General features: G+C 43.9%; 1 protein-coding gene and 1 pseudogene across 1 annotated transcript in view; one reads left to right on the top strand and one right to left on the bottom strand.

The window, feature by feature from the left end:
* CAMK1D (calcium/calmodulin dependent protein kinase ID) overlaps window positions 1-21,141 on the top strand; it is a 431,780-nt gene that overhangs the window by 16,832 nt on the left and 393,807 nt on the right. The gene's annotated exons all lie outside the window — the stretch shown is intronic.
* LOC125106267 (peptidyl-prolyl cis-trans isomerase H-like) lies at window positions 2,635-15,416 on the bottom strand (annotated as a pseudogene).

Here is a 21,141-nt window from a genome sequence, read left to right as displayed (position 1 = left end):
GAAGATGTGATGTATGTGGAACCGTGGATGGGATGAAAAATTTCTGGGCATGTACGGTAGCATTTGCTGATGTTTTCCCTTCAGAATTTATCAAGACCTTTGTCTCAGTGTCCCAGATGTATTCCCTTTGAGGTAAAAATTTTCCTTGTTCTCAGTACCTTGGCCAAAACTTCTGAGTGAAAAAAAAAAAAAAAAGAATTTTTTTCCTCTTTTGTCAACACCTATATTCTGGATGTATTAGATTTTCCAAGACTGGCTTTAGTGTGAAGGCATAGAGGTGGTTTGAAAAAGAATAATGACTAACGTACTTCAGTATCTGCTAGGCATGGGATATTCCCCTAGACACCTGACCAGTTCATGGGTCATTTAATTTGTCCATGACCCTGTGTATTAAGTACTCTTTGACAGTTGAGGAGAACTGACTGACCCCAGGTCCCATGATGCGTAAGTTACAAGACAGGGATTGACCCTAGATCTGTCTGAAGGAGCTCTGGAAAGCGGTGCCTGGCTCACAACCAGGCTGACTGAGGTGGAGCAGGCTTCTAGAACCAGGGTATATCCTAGGAATCTGTACCACTGGCAGGAGACTTGTGCGTTTCTGTGTCATAACAGTGGTTCCTGGGTCTCTAGATCTTTGCCGTCCTCAATGGGTGCACTGCAGGCCTTGCCTTTGGTGTTGGAGCTGAAAAGTCCTATTACACTCAGCGTGTAGGGAGGAGACTGGGACTTGGGCTGTATGACTTGGTTCATGCTCATCAGAAACCTCTGTGCTGAGAGAGGATGGGGCCTCAGGACTAGTTTGCAGGTTAAGGATCCATTTTGTTACTGGGTTGCCATTTCTGTACCACGAAGAGCATAATTTTTTTTTTTTTAAGATTTTGTTTATTTGACACAAAGAGATCACAAGTAGGCAGAGAGGCAGGCAGAGAGAGAGAGAGAATCAGGCTCCTTGCTGAGCAGAGAGCTCGATGCGGGGCTCGATCCCAGGACCCTAAGATCATGACCTGAGCTGGAGGCAGAGGCTTAACCCACTGAGCCACCCAGGTGCCTGAAGAACATCATTTTTTTTAAAAAATTTTTTTATTTATTTGACAGACAGAGATCACAAGTAGGCAGAGAGGCAGACAGAGAGAGAGGGAAGCAGGCTCCCCGCTGAGCAGAGAGCCCGATGCGGGGCTCAATCCCAGGACCCTGGGATCATGACCTGAGCCGAAGGCAGAGGCTTTAACCCACTGAGCCACCCGGGTGCCCCAGAACATCATTTTTTAACACACCCGGAGAACCCTGAGATTTCAAATCAGACCATTTGGAAAAGAAAAAAAATGTGCAAAATACTCATCATTTACAGCTTAGGTATCCATTAGCAAAAGGTCATGCACTATTCAGGCAGATATCCAGAAATTCAGATCAAGTCTGACTTATTTTCTGAAATGGTTAGTAAAACGTGCACAGGAGTGTGATTTCTATCCTTATCCCTCCTGTTTGAGCTGGTGTTGAGCTGCTTACTTGGTGGCTTATCGAACGAGTAGGGAACAGATATTGTTACAGTGGTGACTCCCAGCTCAGTGTTCTTTTTTCACTGAAACGTTTTAAAATTGTTTTTGTTCTGATCACACTAAAATAATTATTGCCTTTTTCTTGTTACAAAGTATTATAAGTGCTTTTCAAAAGTTTAGTAGATCAAATTTACTTTTTCTCAGGGCTTGGTAATTAAACAGAATCATTATTAGCTGTGCAATAAAGGCCTCATCATATATGATGTGCCTTAAATGGTTTCTTTATATTGTCACTAATCAGAACATACCAGGAGAGAGCCAATAGAAATATTAAAAAGTTATCAACACCTGCTCTATTTAGGAAGTCGTGCCAGTGTGACGTGCAACGTTACTCATTGTTTCTCTTCAGGATCTGTTTGGAAATCTGTTTCTCTAATGATTTATAAGCAGGATGACCTTTTCCCGCTGTTACAGGCAACATCTTTGCATAAAGAAACACTTGAAGCTGTACTGAGTTCATATCCAGAGATATCAGGAGCCAAGCTGTTTCACGTTCCAGTTTGAGGTTCTGATTTTGCCTGGGTTTCATTCTGGAAAAAGCGTCTGACACACGCCGCTGAGCTCACAGGCCATTTCACAGCCTCATTCTTCGTTAGGCCTCATTCCTTTGGATTCTGGAGTGACCTCTGGGTTCCTGGACACCGATGCCCTCTGGGGCCAGCTTCACAGTGACACAGGGTCCCATGTTCCTCTAATGCATTTCTCCTGTCTTGGAATTCTTAGTATTTTTTGAACAAGGATTTCTGCCCCCATCCCCAATATTACACTGAGTTTTGCAAGTTACAGGGCTGGTATGATCCTTTTAATTAGAAGACTTTCCCCTCCAACATTCCAGCGTGATGTCAAAGAGATTTTACTGATTAATTAAACTTTTCTTAGGGTTAGTGGTTAAAAAAGTTTATTGAACACTGAAGGTATTGGATAGAATGGATTAAAAAAAACTTTATTTAAGTTGTAAACTTAAACACAGAAAATTGGGTTCTGAATCTGTGACACTTCCAAGGTCTCTTGATCAAAGTGCAGCAGTAGGCAAGGAAGCTAACACAAGGTCTAATCTAGATTATTTTATTCCCGTGCATCACCCAGACAGAGCAAGGGAAAGCCTGATCAGTTTTGCTCTGGATCTCCCCTCCCTGCACCAAGAGATCTCCAAGAGTCCTTTGGGCTTATTGTTGGGACCTCTGCTAATCTTCTCAATCTCTCGCATCACTAGAAGTCTGTGAGTGATTTTTTCCAAACTGCACGTGCTTCCCATCCAGCCAATGGCATTTAGAGCAGGTGGTAAAGACTGGGAACCATTTGCACTGGGACCACCGAAGCAGGTCAGGAGCTGAATGTCTAAGTTTAAAATTTTCACCTGCAAATGCCCCCCCACCCCCGCCGCCCTTACACACTGGCGACTCTAGTACCACCTCCATTAACAAAATCCCCATGCTGAATTGTGAAATCCATTATGACCCTGTGGAAGGTGCTTCCTTTGTATCCTGTTGGAACCCGTCCTTTTCTGTGGCCAAAAAGAAGGAGAGTTGGAGTGATGTTGACAGGTCATCATAACCCTTTCCAGTTTACCACAACTTGAGCCAAGGGACTCACCTGAATTCTCCAGTGCAGAACTGCCTAAAATTCTTGGCCATCATAGGTACATCTGCAAAGAACTTGATCTTCATGCCGCCAACTTCCTGGCTGCCGATGCTGACATCAAAGCATGATGGATCTTATAAGTAGGTCATGGTCTGTGGATGGGGGTACAGTCCTCCTGAGCCCTGACTCCTGGCTCTCCTTCTCACCAGCCACGTGTGTGTGGAATGCTGAGCCTCTGTCATTTCTAAAATGGAGATAACAATGGCACACATTGTCTAAGATTGCTAAGAGGTTTTGGTGAGATGAAGTGCATTGTTTTGTTTCTGCATAATGCTTGGTATATATATTGGTATATATTAAATGCTCAATAAATGTTAGCTGAAGCCACTTCATTTTGGGCCCATTTCTGCCACTTTGGTTCACGGCCAGATAGGACACCTTTAACTCCTACTTTGATAGCTCTTAAAACTGTGTCATAAAGCGAATGGATCAGCATAAATCTTTTAGAACTTTAAAAGAAGGAAAAGAAGTGGGGGTGTTTTGAAATGTTATCCTTGTATATAAAGGGCAGGGATTGTTAAGTTTCCTGGTAACTGATAAGTCAATGTGTAGCCAGAAATAATATTTGGAGGGTCAAACTGAAAAGAGATAAGAATATAGTTCATCCCAGGGACCTGCACGCCTGTGCACGTGTGTACACACACACACCCACACACACCCTAGTATATTATAGGCCCTATGGACACAAAAATGAAAAGGTCACAACCGGTTCTTTCCTCAAGGAGTTCTTAGAAGGTGCATTTTTATGATATATGTTACATGGTCCCACAGAGCTGGAAAAAGGGAGGCATTTGCTCCTGCGGTTTCTTCTCTGAAGTTACAGTTCATGGGCCACACACCTGTGGTGTTGTAGGGCTGGCATTGCAAGGAATCATGGGAGAGGGGAGCAAAAGAGAGCAAGTAGTGATTGGCCTGGGTGACTGTGAGTGGGGGTGGGCTGGGAGCAGGGTGGAAAGGAGGTCAATTCAATTCCAGACCAGGTGAAACCCTTTTCTCCTCAGCCCTGGTGTTATAATACTGTTCCAGCTGCCAATTAAGCGGATACATGGTTTCAAGTATGAGATAAAAGTTCCTAATCCTGCGAGGTTTCAGGCGCACTTATGGCCCATTTTATGTTGTAATTATTCAGTCTGACAACAGAAAGGAGGCTGAACAGTCCTTCCTTTTATGAAGCAGATAACATAATGGCATTTCTGCTTTTCATGTGATGATTGCTTTTATCAAATGGATTGATTTTTATCACGGTGCACGCCAATCAACATACCTTTATAGAGCCTTTCTCACCTAAGGTAAGGCTCCCATATTCAGTAATGATCTGATCAGCTGGTCGGTCATTTGCCCAGCTCTTTCGGCTTAAAATGAACAGCTGTTTTCAGATGAAAACAATGGGAAGCATATCCCTGAGTGAAGTAGCTAGTGCATTTTAGGAATTTCTTCCATTTTGATTTAGTCGAAGGCCTTCTCTTTAGACTTCGGGAAATAAAAAGGAGGTGGAAGTGGAGAGAACGAGCTGTACCTTCAAAATAACTGTAAATGGAGTTCGCTTTTGTACGTGCGTGAGCACCAGCAGTGGGCCGGGCACCGCTATGCCCTTCCCATATGTGTGTTTGCCCCCTGATGAGGGCCCCTGGGATCTGCACCTGCGGTTTTCCAAGAGAAATCCTGGGTGGCGTGTCTTACAAGGGAAGTAGGAAGAATGTGAAACACATGCCACTGTATTGTGAAACATGTCATCTGTCAGGTTCCTCTGCTAACGGGGCTCAGTGAGGGTTTGTACTACGCGGTCCTCACGTGGCCCTCACGTGGCCTTGAGCAGATGTCGGGACATTATGGATTTTTTAAGCCGAAGACTGTTGACTGTGGCGTGGGCCTTGCGAACATCTTGTTCTTTGATCAGATTGAGGGAACAGAGGCCTGGGGTGGTGGTGGTGCCTTCCCCAGGGCCACACCACGAAAGAGGGGGCAGATTCGGTGTAAATAATGGGAGCTTTTGTGGGCACGGCTTCTTCCACGATGGCAGGGGGATTACAAATGCTCAAGCTCTTGAGGGGACGGATATGCATGTAGGGGGATTACAAATGCTCAAGCTCTTGAGGGGACGGATATGCACGTAGGTTCTCCTTTGAGAGGAATGAACAGGATTGCAAAATGCCGCCTTCTTGTCCTGCTTCTGCTTCCTTATCAAACTCTTAGGTAGACGGAGGAGCATGGTCCTTGGGAGCCCCTATCCTCACTGCTGTGAGCATTTAGTGAACCGACAGAGGCCAAGTTCTCAGCACAGCCCTGCCTCCCAGGGAGAACTCCATCACCGTGAGCTGTGGCTGTCAAGAGCTAGGCGACATGGGAGAGCGCAGGTGGCTCTGAAGCTGGCCTTGTTTTCTGTGCTTTATTACCGGGTGGCCTTCGTCCTTTGGTGCCAGCAGCGTGGCTCTCCTGCCTGAGGGGGCTGCTTTCATTTCAGGAAACCAAGTGCAGGAGCCCCCATCTGCTAAATGATTGTTGGATTTATTTCTGTCATTGCTTGATGATTTTTAGTGGTTGGTGAATGGTTTTCTGGGGCTGACATTGCTAATTAGGAGACAGTCCTGTGTGTGTGTGTGTGTGTGTGTATGTGTGCACGCGCGCGTGCCAGTGCGTGTGGACATGTTTTTGCAAAGAGTAGATATTTGATACTGCTTAATTAAGTTTTGTGTTGTCTTCTGGAAAGCCGGAGGCTCTGCTAAGGCCAGCACCCGAGCCCTGGGAGGCGTCCAGCCTTGACCCTGGAGGGAGTGTCCGATGAGTTTCTCGAACAAGTCCCTCTCCCAGCAATTGCTATGCTGCAGATGGATCTCCGCTCCCTCATTTCTCCCCTGCTTGCCAGCGCGGTGCTAACCTTCCTGAGACAGGAGCTTTGGTCAGGTGCAGACAGTTTTCACAGCTAGAAAAATATATTGTCTTTTGACTCATTCTCAAGCTTTCAAAGAGGACAGAGTGGACCTCTCAGGATTGATTAGAGTCACAGTCTGAGTTTTCGGAAGGCGGTGGGGTAGTGCACATACAGACGTGGCCCGGGTTCACCTTCACAGTGCTGGGCAGTTCTCATCATCTTGTTAATTGGATGGTTTCAGATGGGCCAATTAGCCGGTGTCAGGAGCCTGCTAAAATGGGAGAGATGGGGAGTTTGGCAAGTGCTGTTGCTGATTAGTTTTCAGAGTGCAGACATGGCTTTTCTGGGGACTTGGGGACATAAGGTAAAGCTTTCAGCTCACCAGTTTTTTTCCTATGTGACCCTTTAAAGAAGAACAGGCAAACATCAACTGCATTAGCTCATATTTGGAATTTAGTAGTGAAAACCATGGTTTAGAATGTGTGCCGAATCAGTGCTAGCATTGTCAGCCCGAACCCCTGCACCTTCTGTCCCTACAATACTGTATAATGAGAATGTACATAAAACCCTGATAGTGTGTATCACACTTATTCCAGGTTCTAAACTGCCTGAGGATGAGCCTCACACGCCTCTTGGGAACTTGCATGGGATCTCGCCCATGAAATACTTAGAAAAGAAAGGGTGTAGCTGTCTACCAGAATACAGATGAAAAAAAAACAACAACAAAAAAAACCAACACTGTTCTGAAGGATTTTTCAGCCCCAGAAGCTTGAAAACCAGAAATTATAATGGATCAGACTACTCCATCTCCTGAACACTTTAGTGAAGAAATGCTTCTGTTTTCAGTAATAATAGCACCTACTGTGTTCCAGGCACTTGGTGAAAAGCGTATCGTGTAATCTTCACAACATTCCTGCAAGGTTACCCTTTAAAAATTTTTAAGAGTTGACACAGAGAGGATAAGTAACTTGCACAAAGATGTACAGCTAGGAATGGGAAGGCCTGAGATTTGAAGCCATGCCTTTTCAAGCCCAGATTTTCCCTCCCTGTACCTCTGAATTTGTATCCCAGCTAACCAAAATGTTGCTGTGATATAATTTGTTTAGGGGTCAAAGTAGATAATCTCGCTTTCAGAGTGTAGTTTTCGATCTGAAGTATTTGGTGGACTAAATAATCAAATTAAGTAACTGTCAAATCCCTCTCTGTTCTAGGATTTACAGATTCAAATACAATTAGAATAGATTCCCCCCCCCCCTTTTTTTTAAAGATACTGTGAAGAGTCTTTTGTGGTAGAACTAATTTTGGTGGGTAGGACAATGAGAACTCAGGGAACACTGAAGCACAAAAACTGACACAGAATTTCAGAACAGGCTCAGAATGAAGTCTTATTTTGACTAGTGAATTGAGTGACTGACAACTCAGGGAAATGTCAAAATGACTTTATCTTAATGCCCACTGCTTGGGCTTTATATCCGCGAGTGTTTATTTTGAAAGACACAGGCTTTGGATTTCATTAAATCCGTCCATTTCAAGTCTCCTTGAACTTCATATCCACCTGAGATTTCCTTTTAATATGTCACTTTCCCCTTTCTGACCTATTATAAGTACAAAGGATGTTGAAATTGTGTTAGAGAAATAAATATTGAGGAAACTGTACAATGGGAAATGGGCATATTTAGGACTTTTATGAAGGGATAGAACACTGAAATAACCTTTGTACCTTCCCACAAAAATTACAGCGAAGAATTCTATTCCCAGAGCTAACATCATACTTAATGGTGAAAGAATGAATGCTTTCTTCTCAGATCAAGAACAAAGCAAGGTGCCAGCTCTCACCAGTTCTATTCAACATTGTACTGGAGGTTCTAGACTGGATAGTTAGGTAAGAAAACCCCAAAACAGACAAACCCCAACAAAATCAAGTAATAAGGGCCCTATTTGCTATCTTTATTTACAGATGACATGATCTTATAAAGAGAAAATCTTAAACTCCACTTAAATCTCCATTAAAAATCTATTTAGTCCTAATAGGAGTTCATCAAAGCTGTAGGATATAAAATCAATATATAATATACAGTTCACAAAATCATTTGTATATATATTCTGGCAATGAACCATCTGAAAACAAAATTAATAAAACAATTTCATTTATAATGACATCAAAAAGAATAAAGCAGTTAGGAATAAATTTACCAAAGAAGTACCAGACTTGTGCACTGTAAAACACAAAATATAACTGGAAGAAATTAATGAAGTCCTAAATAAATGGAAAGACATCCTGTACTAATGGATTAGAAGACTTAATAGGGTCAAGACAGCAAAAGTTCCTAAATTTATCCACAAAGTCAACATAATGTCAAAATCTCAGCTGTCCTTTTTGCAAAAGTTGACAAGCTGACCCTAAAGTTTATACGGAAATGCAGAGGATCCAAAAGAGAATTGAAAAAAAAAAAAAAAAAAAAAAAAGTTGGAGAAACCACACGCCTTGATTTCAAAACTTATTACAAGGCTACAATTATCAAGACAGCGTGGTGCTGGCATAAGGACAGACTTAAATAGACAAATGGACGGGAATTGAGGGTCCTGAAATAAACCTTTACTTTTACGGTCTTTTGATTTTTGGCAAGGGTACTAAGATAATTCCATGGGGCAAAGAATCGTCTCCAACAAATGGTTCTGGGACAACTGGATCTCCATATGCAAAAGAATAATTTGGGACCATTACCTCACACCATATATAAAAATTAACTCAGAATGGTTCCATGACTTATATACCAGAGCTTAAACTATAAAACACTTAGAAGAAAGCATACGTGAATCTGTGTGCTTTGGAGTAAGCAGTGTTTCTTAGATAGGACACCAAAAACACAAGCAACAAGAGAAAAAAATAGATAAATTATTACTTCATCCAAACTGAAAACGTTTGTGCTTCAAAGGACATGGTCAAGACAGTGAAAAGACAACCCACACAATGGGAAGAATTTTTTTTTGCAAATCTCATAAGGGACTGTCATCTAAAATATGTTTTAAAACACAACTCGGTAGTTTTAAAAAACCCAATGAAAAATGTACAAGGAATCCAAATACACATTTCTGCAAAGAAGTATACACATGACCAATAAGCACATGGAAAGATGCTCAACATTGTTAGCCAACATAGAAGTGAGATATCACTTCATGCCCACTGGATGAATATAATAAAAATATGGGTAATAACAAGTGTCGGTGAAGATGTGGGGCAATTGGAACTCTCACATACTACTGGTGACAATGTAAAATGGTGCAGCTACTTTGGAAAACAGTCTGGCAGTTCCTTAAAAGGTTAAAATACCGTTACTATGTGAGTCGACAATTCTTCCTAGATATATATACACCCAAGAGAACTGCAACTGTGTGTCCAGACAATAACTTGCCCCTGGATGTTCAGGCAGCTTTATTCATATTAGCCCCAAAGAGGAGACAACCTAAATGTCATCCACCGATAATTCATAAACAAATGGGGTATATCCATACAAAGGTAGAATATTTAGCTGTAAAAAGAATGAGGTACCGATACATGTTACAGTATGGTTGAACCCCGAAAACATTAGGTTAAATGAAAGAAGCCCATCACCAAAAACCACACAATGTGTTATTCCATTTATGTGCAATGTCCAGAAGAGACAAATCTGTGAGGATGGAAAGCAAATTAGTGGTCGCCTCAGATTAGGGGTGGAAGGGCTTGAGGGGACGTGGAGAATAAGTGCTAAAAGGTGCCCTGTTTTTTTGGGGGGAGGGGATGATAAACATGTCCCCACATTGATTATTGCAATCCTTGCACATACAATGAATATACCAAAACCACTGAATTGTACATTATCAATCGGTGAATTGTGAATTATATCTCCATAAGGCTTTATGGGAAAAATAAAATCTGTTTATCTCTCTCTCCATCCACTAGTATTTTCTAGAGTAATTGATGGCTGCAAACAACTCATTTAATAGTGTTTATAAAATATTCTAAAACTTAGCACATCAACAGAATGTGACACTCTGTAGGCTTTAACTCATGACGCAGAATATTATTTTAGGGCATGGGTAAATGACACCATTTAATGTGAAACATAAGTTATCAAATAACATGATCCCAATTTTGTGGAAGAACATTTATAATTATATGCCTAGAGAGAGGGCTGGAAGTATGTACATCAACTATAGTAATAGTAGTCACCTCTTGGTGTTGAAATGACAGATAACTTTAATTTTCTCCTTCTTGCCTTGCTGTATTTTGCAGATTTTTAAAAATGCTAATCACTTATTAGTGACCAGAAAAAAAAATTTATGTACATTTACATATAAGAGACTGGCTTAATACTTTTCTAAAATAATAAGGAACTGAGAGGATAACCTTACCTTCACACATTTTATTTTACAATTATTGCTAGCCTCAGAATAATGATGTTCTTCCACTTTTTGACACACAGACACTATATCCATAATGTAAAATCACTAACTTTCATTGAGAGTTTAAAAAATATACTTACACTAGACATTGTAAGCTCTTACCATTAAGTTAGCAGTATGTATCTTAACCAGGTCATAAGAATTGCTCCATCAGTGCTAGCTATCTCTTTTGGAATGTTAGTAAGAAATATCTTACTCATCCCTAAAAATTGGGCCATAAGCCCTGTTACCTGCTTCCCTGCCCCCTCCAGTAGCAAGTCGCTTTCATGAGTGAACAGGGAAGACATGGAGACTCTAGAGCCAGGGGAGGAACCTCAGACGTGTCTTTCCTGAGTTTCCCGCCCTTTCTGCAGGCACCTGCCACTTAGCATCTCTTCTGCAGCTAGTGTCTGTGTGCGGCTCCAGGCAATCCCCGGAGCGGTGATTCTCAGGAGATGTCCACTCTCCCGTAATGTCTGTATCCCATGGCTCCTTTGGCGATATTTTGGGAGACTGTTTGGGGCACTGGGCTGTTTCCCCCAGAGAAGAGGAGACTTCTAAACCCTGGTTACTGTAGAATTTTATCTGAGTCAGCCTCAAACTTAAGGTGTTTCTCACATTCAGCTTTTTCCCTCTGACTCCAGCTTCTGGATCTCGTGTCTGCAAATAAATGGTGTCAGGTAAAGCTGGTTAAAAGCAGAGGAGAAAAGCCATGGAATGTGCAGGTGTGCCTGCTTTTCCCAGGACATACTTGGGAGCGCTCAGTGCGTGCGTCTCTGTTGTTAAGAGGCATGAGGAGAGCTCCCGATCGGCTAATTGCGGAGGTTAAAAGCAAAAGCGAGAGCACATCTCACCTAACGTGCCTCTTAAATTAATAAATTGTGAAAAAGACACTGTTTTAAGTCCTCGGAGGTATTCACAGGAGCTCTGTGATCGCCTGGGGCTACAGGTTGCAACTCTTTTTCCGGATCAACTGTGCCAATCTGGAGGTTTGTCTGCTATGAGGAGAAAAACATCACAGCCTGAGGAAGTCGTGAGCTATGGCATGTATGTGAGTGCGCTACTCAGCTCCCCGAGTCACATCACGTTCTTCTAAGAACCCTGCTGTTGGAGGCAAATGCTTTATGAGCCTTCGAGAAAGGTGAGGCTGGCAATTCCAGGTGTGAAGAAGATTTTCGTTCGTTCTGCCTGATTTCCATCCCAGAGAGCTGCGGGGAGGTGCACCTGTGCTTCATTGAAGATGCTTTCCAGTCCCCGTGGTTTCACTGGGCAGGACCCACAAGACACCTGTGTGTCAGGTTAGAGAAGAGCTTGTTATCTGGGTTCTGGGTGACTCACAGCGTCAGCTCCTGAGTTAGGCATGATGTGTGGTCATGAAGTGAGTTGAAGGGTTCAGGTAGATGGTGGGCCATTGCAGGGTGTCCCGAGGGGGTCTCTCATGTGGCAGAAGCCCTTGGATTTGTGCTAGATCCCTGCTCTAGGACAGGCTCTGTAGGATGTCACCCACTCTGGAAACATCCTACCTTAGCTCCCCCCAGGGGGTGTGGCCAGAGGCACCTTCCACAAGCTTCCAGAGAGACTCTGAGCAGGCATGGGACCAGCTCCCCGCACAGCGCCTCCGCGATGCCTGCCTGCAGCAGGCAGGCCCGAGTGGGAACGTGACCTAGTTATGTGCCTCCCCCAGCACATTGGCACAATAACCAGACCTTTCTTCCTCCTCTCCTCGCAGCAAGAATAATTCTGCTGAGCCTTTTGGAGGCCGGAGGGCCAGTTTTAGTAACGTGCCCTTTCCTGGCTGGCTCTCGTCCATTTATTTTGGGTGAGTGTTAATGGCCGTGAGTTTGAAAGTTTTATTTATAAGGAGACTGTCTCTCTTGACCCTGGTGTCCTTGTCAACCGATATCTGTCTAAAGCCCCTTCTCGGGGAAAAGGCTGAGAACAAAGTGGTCACAACATCTGTGCCTTTGGATTGTCACCTGTGGTTTTCTGATTTTTTTTTTTTAATGTCTTCCATGTGGGTTTAGGCCGGGTTATGGGGGGTGAATTCAGTGTACATACCGGTGGTAGATCTCCCAGAGCCCCAGTGAAAAAGTCACTTTCCCTTCATTTTTGTTCTGGCTGCCCCATCCTGGCCCCACGGTGCAGGGTGACCAACTTTGGGAGGTGACTGGTGGTCCTGGATGGAATTTCCTTTTGAATCATGGGTGTGACTCCTCTGGCTCCTCTGGAGGAATGAATTCGTCATGTTTATCCTATACTTGACCTTTTAGAAAGCACTTGCTTGGCATGGTCTATTCATTTTCTTTCTTTTTTTTTTTTTAAAGATTTTATTTATTTATTTGACAGAGAGAAATCACAAGTAGGCAGAGAGGCAGGCAGAGAGAGAGGAGGAAGCAGGCTCCCCGCTGAGCAGAAAGCCCGATGTGGGGCTCGAACCCAGGACCTGGGATCATGACCTGAGCCGAAGGCAGCGGCTTACCCCACGGAGCCACCCAGGCGCCCCAAGCAGAGAGAGAGGAGTAAGCAGGCTCCCTGGTGAACAGAGAGCCTGATGCGGGGCTTGATCCCAGGACCCTGGGATCATGACCTGAGCCGAAGGCAGAGGCTTTAACCCACTGAGCCACACAGGCGCCTCTATTCATTTTCAAAGCCGATGCAGAATTTTTGCAGTCCTTTTGCTGGTGATTTGCACCAAGGGCCTGAAAAACTGTAGAGTGGTTCCGTCTGTGTTTTACTCCCTCATGGAAAGGATTTCTCTGATAGGTAGACTTCTAGAGCTAGACGGGACTGTGTATATATACAGTTTACCCTCATGTTTTACAAAGCGGGGAAAATCCTGGCTCAGGAGGGTTCAGTGTGTTGCTCAGGCCCACACAGCTAGTTAGGGATAGAATAGGACAGAATGCAAGAGCGAAACCCAAATAAGAGAGCAAGGCCAGAATGGGCTCCAGCGGCTCTTCTGAAACTTTGTGTCTCCAGTCTCTCAGTTCTCCAGTGCTCCTGTTATGTGAGAGCAGGAGCATCTGGTTGAATGTGTAAATGACGCATGAAGAAACAGAAGACCAGAGGGGTGGAGGGACTTGCCCAAGGCCACACCCCTCATGGGCTGCTGATCCTGGTCTGAAATGCAGTTCTAGTTATCCCTAGAAGGTGGTCCTTCTGACCCACTAGATTCAAAACCTGCTTAGGTCCAGGGTGCATGGATATGGGATGCTGTCTGTACATTACCTTGACTTTATGAGTCGAAGTGTTGGGATTCAGTTTGGGGTCACAAATGGACTTAAAGACTGACACTGAATGGGGGCAGGGGTGTATGGGGTTCAAGCCAGTCCTAGGCACCTCTAGAGCTGATGTGTTGAGTTACTACCCTCTTCTGCTAAGGGTGAGTTAGTGAGTTAGAGATATAAGGGGAAGGGTCATGGTGTAGTTAGGGCTATAAGGGGAAGATTTCACTTCCGTTTTAAGTCAGATGTCTGCCTGGATTCTCGTTATTCTCAATACAAAATCAAATAACTTTAAAGACAACTGGGACCCTGGGGACAAGTTGTAGGTGTGCTTTCTTTGGATTAAATCGGAATCATTATGCAAATGAGCTTACCAGAGTACTGTTTTTGGGAATTCCTAAAGCAGTCTTAGGGCCGGTATCACATGTAATATGACGGCAACTTCACCCCAACTGGGATCACCGGTTGCTTTTTTGCGTTCTTAAATCTTTTGCCAATTTTCCAGATGCTTTTGGAAATTCATGCTGACCGTTTTTTTTTTCTTCATTCCATTTTGAGTACTGAATATTTTCCTGTCACTACTTAAACTGGCATGAATAAAATATTCCTTTTCAGGATGATGATTTTCAATTTTTTTTTAAAAGAAAAACAAAACATCCCAGTTGGATAAATTTGTGAGGGCTGTGAAAATGTCCTTACAATGCTAGTGGGTGAATTTGGGAATAGGAATTGTCTTTCTGTAGGCCATATAAGTGTCAAGTACGGTGTTTCCTGGTAGTAGGGATACATGAACGAGCCAGCAGAAAATAGGTAACTGAATGAGTGGCAGTGAATCATTCAGGACTCAGAATAGAGTTTTCCCCTCAGAACCATCTGGATATCTGTACTCCATGTGTGGGAGAGTTACTGTCATTAACAACAACGTAGGTGAAAATGAGGAGTGATTAAAAATAAGGCAAAGAGTTGGGGCACCTGGGCAGCTCAGTCAGTTAAGTGTCTGACTCTTGATTTTGCCTCAGGTCATGATCTCAGGGTGGTGGGATCAGGACCCATTTTGGGCTCTGCACTGGTCATGGAGCCTGCTTGGGATTCTCTGTCTCCCTCTGCCCCCAATAATAATATAAAGAGTAAGTATAAAATATTCCATCCATCTCTTCCTTCATTTGATAAATTGTTGTTTAGCTCTTACTAAGTGTAAGGCCTTGTGCTAGGTTCTTGGAGAAACACAGGAATATGCACTCAAGGAACTTAGAGTGTTAGGAGAAAGAAAAATGAGAAGCCCAATAACTATAATAAAATTTAGAGAAGTCATAAATTCCACGAGAGGGCAGGGGAAGAGAACTTAAACCAAGCATTTTGCATACATTGTCTCCATTTATCTTCATAACCACAGTGAGATAGGTTCAGAGATTTTAATTTTCTGACCTAGAGACGTTCAGCTCATAAGTGACAGAGTGACATAAGTGACAGAGCTGGGACTCTAACTCCTGACAAGGTGGTTCTCTGCCTTCTCCAAGCAGAGATGAATACTCTGTGAGTTCAGAAGTGGAGATAGCAATTCTCCCTGTACCGGAGATGTGATGGGACTGTTAGAGCATTAGCCAAACCTCGAAGCATGGGGGGCATGTCCAGCTTTGGAGGTGGGAACCACAGGCTGGAGGCATTGCCGTGGGGGATGGTAGGGTGGACGGAAAGGGTGGTCATGATGGAAATCAGTAGGAAATAAGGTTACAAAGGTAGGTAAGGGATCAGATCATGAGTTTTGAAGTCTAGGCAAAATTGTTTTTAATTTAATTTAATTTTTTTTTAAAGATTTTATTTATTTATTTGAGAGAGAGACAGTGAGAGAGCATGAGCGAGGAGAAGGTCAGAGAGAGAAGCGGACTCTCCGCGGAGCCGGGAGCCCGATGCGGGACTCGATCCCGGGACTCCAGGATCATGACCTGAGCCGAAGGCAGTCGTCCAACCAACTGAGCCACCCAGGCGTCCCTTGTTTTTAATTTTAGCTGATGATTCAAGCTGTTTCAATATTCAGGTGATACTAGCTATTAGAATATAATATTCTAAAATTAGAATATTTGAAACTGACCCTGGTGTCTGGGGTAGGGGGGTTGGGTGGGAGGGCCTGCAGGCTGACAGGAGAGCTAGGAGTCTGTGTGCTGGTGCCAGGGAGAGGGCTGAGCAAGTGGGTATGTTGAGGGGGGAGCAGTTGAAGGGGGCAGGGGGAGAGGCCTGGTTGGTGTCCATCTCACCTGGGAGCTGGGACAAGCAGTGTTGGGTGTTGGTACTGCCCAAGGTGGGCTTCCCGTTGTGGCCCGGTGCCCCTCCAGTCTGACTTGTGCATAATTTGTAGTTGCTTTTTGATGGTAGATAAAACGTTGTATAGTTTTATCTAAACACCTAGTGCTTTGTGGCACATTTTGTTCTAAGTGCTTTACAACTCACTCATTTACTCTTCATGACCACCCCACTAGGCACGCTGTGATTATTATTCCCATTTTACAGATGAGACAATGAAGGCTGGCTCCAGGATCTGTACTCTTCACTATTACTTTGATGTTAACAGTACATTTGATATTCAAATTTTAGTGTATTTCCCTGTATTCTGACTCCCTCCCCTTCCTATAATTAAATGGTCATAGTATCCATTGGATAAGTAATCCACATGGTAGGAAGCTTCTGGAATGAGATTTGTCATGAGGTGGTTATATGACATTGGATGGGAATTGATGAACCAGGAGAGTTTGGCATTTAAAAAAATTTTTTTTAAAAGATTTTATTATTATTATTTATTTATTTGACAGATCACAAGTAGGCAGAGAGGCAAGCAGAGAGAGAATGAGAGAGAGGAGGAGGAAGCAGGCTCCCCGCTGAGCAGAGAGCCCAGTGCAGGGCTCAATCCCAAGACCCTGGGATCATGACCTGAGCAGAAGGCGGAGGCTTCAACCCACTGAGCCACCCTGGCGCCCCAGAGAGTTGGGCAATCTTTGAATGAGAGCTTGTTGGAGTGAGGAGGACCCTGAAAGAGATGATCTGCTCCTGAAATTCGGGCCCTATCTCCTCAGTGCTCAGGTAGGGAGAGAGACGCAGGGAGGGCCGGGGCCAGCAGGGGTCGTCAGGACAGGGCTGGAGTTCAGAGCCTGCTATCTAGTGCAGTCAGGAATGTTTTTCCACACTGGGGAGCTGTGTCTTGGGCTCCTTAGATGGAGGCTGTGGTGGACTTTGGTGGGGGAGCAAGGCAGGAGGCCAGCACCACCGTCCCAGGGGCCCTGGGGTTTTAGGGGCTCCTCCTCCCATGGCTGCTGTCCCCTCTTCCTTTTCTGTATATTCATTGTCTGCCTCTGTTCCTCTTGTGGGTTTAAGAACTTTGGGAACTGTTGCACAAATGGTCATTTTCCGGGTGAGTGCTATGAAGGCTTTTTTGGCATTAAAGCTTATATCCAACGACCATGTGTTCCAGTTCTGGGTCCCCAAACCAGAATTTCCATAACCATCTCCTACGTAATCTCCCTTTTGCTGCCAGTGGGGGGAAAATCAAGAGCAGCTCTTCATCAGTGCAAACTCCTTTTCTTAGCAGCTCCCTGTGGGGTGAGGGCTCTGTGGACAGAGTCTCCTCACTGTTCTGGTTTCTTATCTCTGCTTCCTATCCAGGCCTTACCTGAGCAGATCCTTGACATTGTTTTAAAGATGCACTTAAAACCTTGTTTGGGTTCAGAGTTCCTTGCTCCCTCTGCTCATCCCTCTGGGCTGTGTCTGTCCTCCTGCCGCTGTTGCTGACTTGGATCAGAAGTTCAAGATCCCGTAGGTTCCCTGCAGGCCCGTCCCACAAGGACGGGCTGCTTGCTTGGCGTATCAGAGTCTTGCTGCACACTCTTCCTGAGTTTTGGGTTTTTAAGTCAAGCGTCATCCCCAGGAATTGAATTAGAGGGCCTAGGAAGAAGCAGGTTTGATGCAACATCTCTGCGTTTGGCCTGCAGCTGTGTTTGTGTGATCTTAAAACAATTTCTTTCTCGTCTCCACTGTGCCCCATCGGCTGACCCAGCTCATCTGCCGCCATCGGTAATCTCAGTTTTAATTAATCTTTCAAAGAACCAGATTAAGCTGATTGCTTTACAAGCTGAGTTTTTGTGTGTGTACCTTTCAGCTGCCTTCCAGAAGTGATTAAAAGAAGAATTTTTATACGAGCTTTTATGCCCAGTTAAGATTATTTTTGGATCTTGTCTCAATGGTTTATTTCCATCATGTGCCTGTTTTTAACAGAGGAACTGAAAATGAGGAGCGGGGCTGGGTTTTTGTCTCACTGTGGGTGTTCTTTGCGTTCAGACATCCTGCTGTGATCTCTGCTCCAGTCTGCCTGGTTGGCCATCTTCCAGAAGCCTTCCCCAGTTAGCCTTGCTTAGACACTAGCATTGAAGTCACACCTAAGTGCTAGTTATTCAGGAGGCTTCTAGTCCTGCCTTGTCTCCCCCCGCACTGAGCTTTCATAAATGAACCATCTATTCTTAGACCCACTCAAGCCAAGCTTCCATGGCCACTGTACCTAGGATCTAACCAGCACTGAATTTAATAGATGCTATTGCAAAAGGTTATCTACCTGTCATTTGTCTTCCTTGAGGGCAGTGTTGTATTTCTTCCATCCCTGTGTCCCCAGGACCCAGGATAGTGTCTGGAACAACTGGGAGGTGTTCACTGAACATTTTTTGAAAGAGTGGCTCTCCTATCAGCACATGGAAAAGGTGACAGAGGATGATAACTGTTGCTCAGAGTCAAGGTAGAAAAAAAAATATTGGCCTGTAGACATGTTTTATTTGGCCTGTACACTGCTTAAAAAATTTCTGAACCAACATAGTACGAAGAGGTAAACTGTACATAGAAAAGTCCAGATTTCTAGTTTCTTTTGCAAGATGTTAAGACCAGGTTGGAATGGAAAGGTGAGCTTGCCTTGGAGGGGCCTGTATTCTGCCTTTTGCTCACCTAATCCCTAAAATAGTTTTGTAAATCTATCTATCCCCTCACACACTTTGTGTTGATAGCTAACATTTTTCATCATAATTTAAGAATTGCAAAGAATGTTATTTCTAGCTTATTGTAAATATCGACATCTTTAAATAAAACTTTACATCATTCTTTTAAATATAACCAGTGGAATCAAAACACCACAGACCCATCATCACCCATCTAAAAAGTATTTGAATTGATTCTTCTTTAACCATTGGAATTTCTACCTCATTCTCTTTTTTTCTCCAAATTCATATTCTATTCCCACAGAGTGTTACTGTCCTTGGGTATTATATTTGTCCTTGCAAAAATCTGTATCTACATTTAAATTAAATTTCCTATGGCTACAAGGGTCTAAATATTAAAAAGTTATTGTTCTTCTACACGGTTAATTACTATTATACATTTGAACAAATCCTAAATATATTACAAATGTAGCTATCTGAACTCACAATAGCATATGAAATTTGCTTGGAAACATACCTCCTAAGGCAATGCACAGAGCCTTTTGTGTTTTTGCAATTGTTTTGTGTATCCATGGATGAGTATTACTTCTTGCTGAGTAAGAAAGTTCAGCATCGGAGCATCGGTTCATTCCTATTTTTGTGGTTTAACAGATGTAAGCACAAAGAAACCATTTAAAACCAAACACATATATGGCACTGGGAGTTCCTAGAGCAGTCCTGCATTTCTTGCAACTGTTTCTGAGTGATAGGCTACAGTTGCTACTCTCTGTATCTTCTTTTTCAGAAGCTAGGGAGCATACCTCTCTGGGTAGTGTATTGGAATCATCATGGGGGTTATGTGAGGATGCTCATTCCTGGGGCCAGGAGCAGGGCAGTGAACAAATCTATCCCTGAATGCACATGTTCCCAGCTGAGGCTGACCGAGGCCACGTGCTGCTGTCTCCTTTCAGCTCTCCTGCTGGAAACTAGCATCCTTCCTGCTGTCTGTGTAGTGCCATGTTTTTCACATTTTTGTGCTGTTTGTTAGTGATTTCCCTGCTGCCAGCGGCTCCAAAGCCCAGTGCGGAGGGGCTATATAGTGTTCCTGAATGGGAGAAGGTGGAGATGTGCCTTCAGGAGCAAGCACACATGCTAGACAAGCCTGTTCAGGCATGAGTTATGGAGCTGTTGGCCGTGTTCCATGTTAATGAACCAGAAATGTATATTAAAGAGGGTGTCTTTAAACAGAAACACACATAGGGCAAGGTTAGGTATGGATCGGTTGAAAAAAGTCCTTGGACCAGAGGCCCATGGGAGCTCAGTGCTGTGTTGTCCCCCCACCGGAGCTGTGGTTCATTATCTGATTCAATTCTCACTGTGATTTTATAGACTCAACCACTGTGAATCATGAGAATCACCTGAATGTACAGGTAATCCACGACTCATGATTTTTTCAGCTTTCTTTTTTTTTTTTTTTAAGATTTTATTTATTTATTTGACAGAGATCACAAGTAGGCAGAGAGGCAGGCAGAGAGAAAGGAGGAAGCAGGCTCCCAGCTGAGCAGAGAGCCTGATGCGGGACTCGATCCCAGGACCCTGGGATCATGACCTGAGCCGAAGGCAGAGGCTTTAACCCACTGAGCCACCCAGGCACCCCTTTTTTCAGCTTTCTGATGGTGCACATGTGATACAGATTCAGCAGAAACCATACTTGGGATTTTTTTTTTTTTAAGATTTTTATTTATTCATTTATTTGACACAGAGAGAGATCACAGGTAGGCAGAGAAACAGGCAGAGAGAGGGGGGGAAGCAGGCTCCCTGCTGAGCAGAGAGCCTGATACGGGGCTCAATCCCAGGATCCTGAGATCATGACCTGAGCTGAAGACAGAGGCTTAACCCACTGAGCCACCCAGGCGCCCCCGTACTTGGGATTTTGAAGTTGGATCTTGTCTCGGGCCGGGAACGTGCAGTCAGTCCTCTCGGACTGTGAGCCTTAGCTCCCAGGCAGGCAGCGATCACAAGGGCAGACAAGACATCCTGACAACATTCTGCAGCCATCACTGTTCTGGTCTTCACTTTCAAGGCCATCTGCAACACATGACATGGATAGTCAACCCCCAATGATCAAATAGGCCTCATACGGGGTGATTTGCCCACCTGTTGGCTGATGGGAGGGTTGTGGGCTCGTTTAAGGCAGGCCAGGGTAAGTAAGCTGTGATGCTTGGTAGATCAGATGCAGTAAATGCATTTTCGACTTACCATATTTTCAGCTTAGAATGGGTTTATTGGGATGCAACCCCATCATAAGTCAGCAAAGATCTGTCATTTGCACAGGGCTGTTAACGGCTTTAGAAATTTAAGGATGATTTTCAGGGTCATGTCTCTGTAGACAGGTTTTTCACTCCAAATATGAAGTATTTGATTTTATTTTTATAAGACAGTCTTAAAGCATGTCCCTAACAGGATGGCATTGATTTGTGAGTCTT

Source organism: Lutra lutra, chromosome 8 (assembly GCF_902655055.1).
Source record: "Lutra lutra chromosome 8, mLutLut1.2, whole genome shotgun sequence".
Lineage (NCBI taxonomy): Eukaryota > Metazoa > Chordata > Mammalia > Carnivora > Mustelidae > Lutra > Lutra lutra.
Note: the sequence above shows the minus strand (reverse complement) of the source record. Positions and strands in the feature narration are given on the sequence as shown.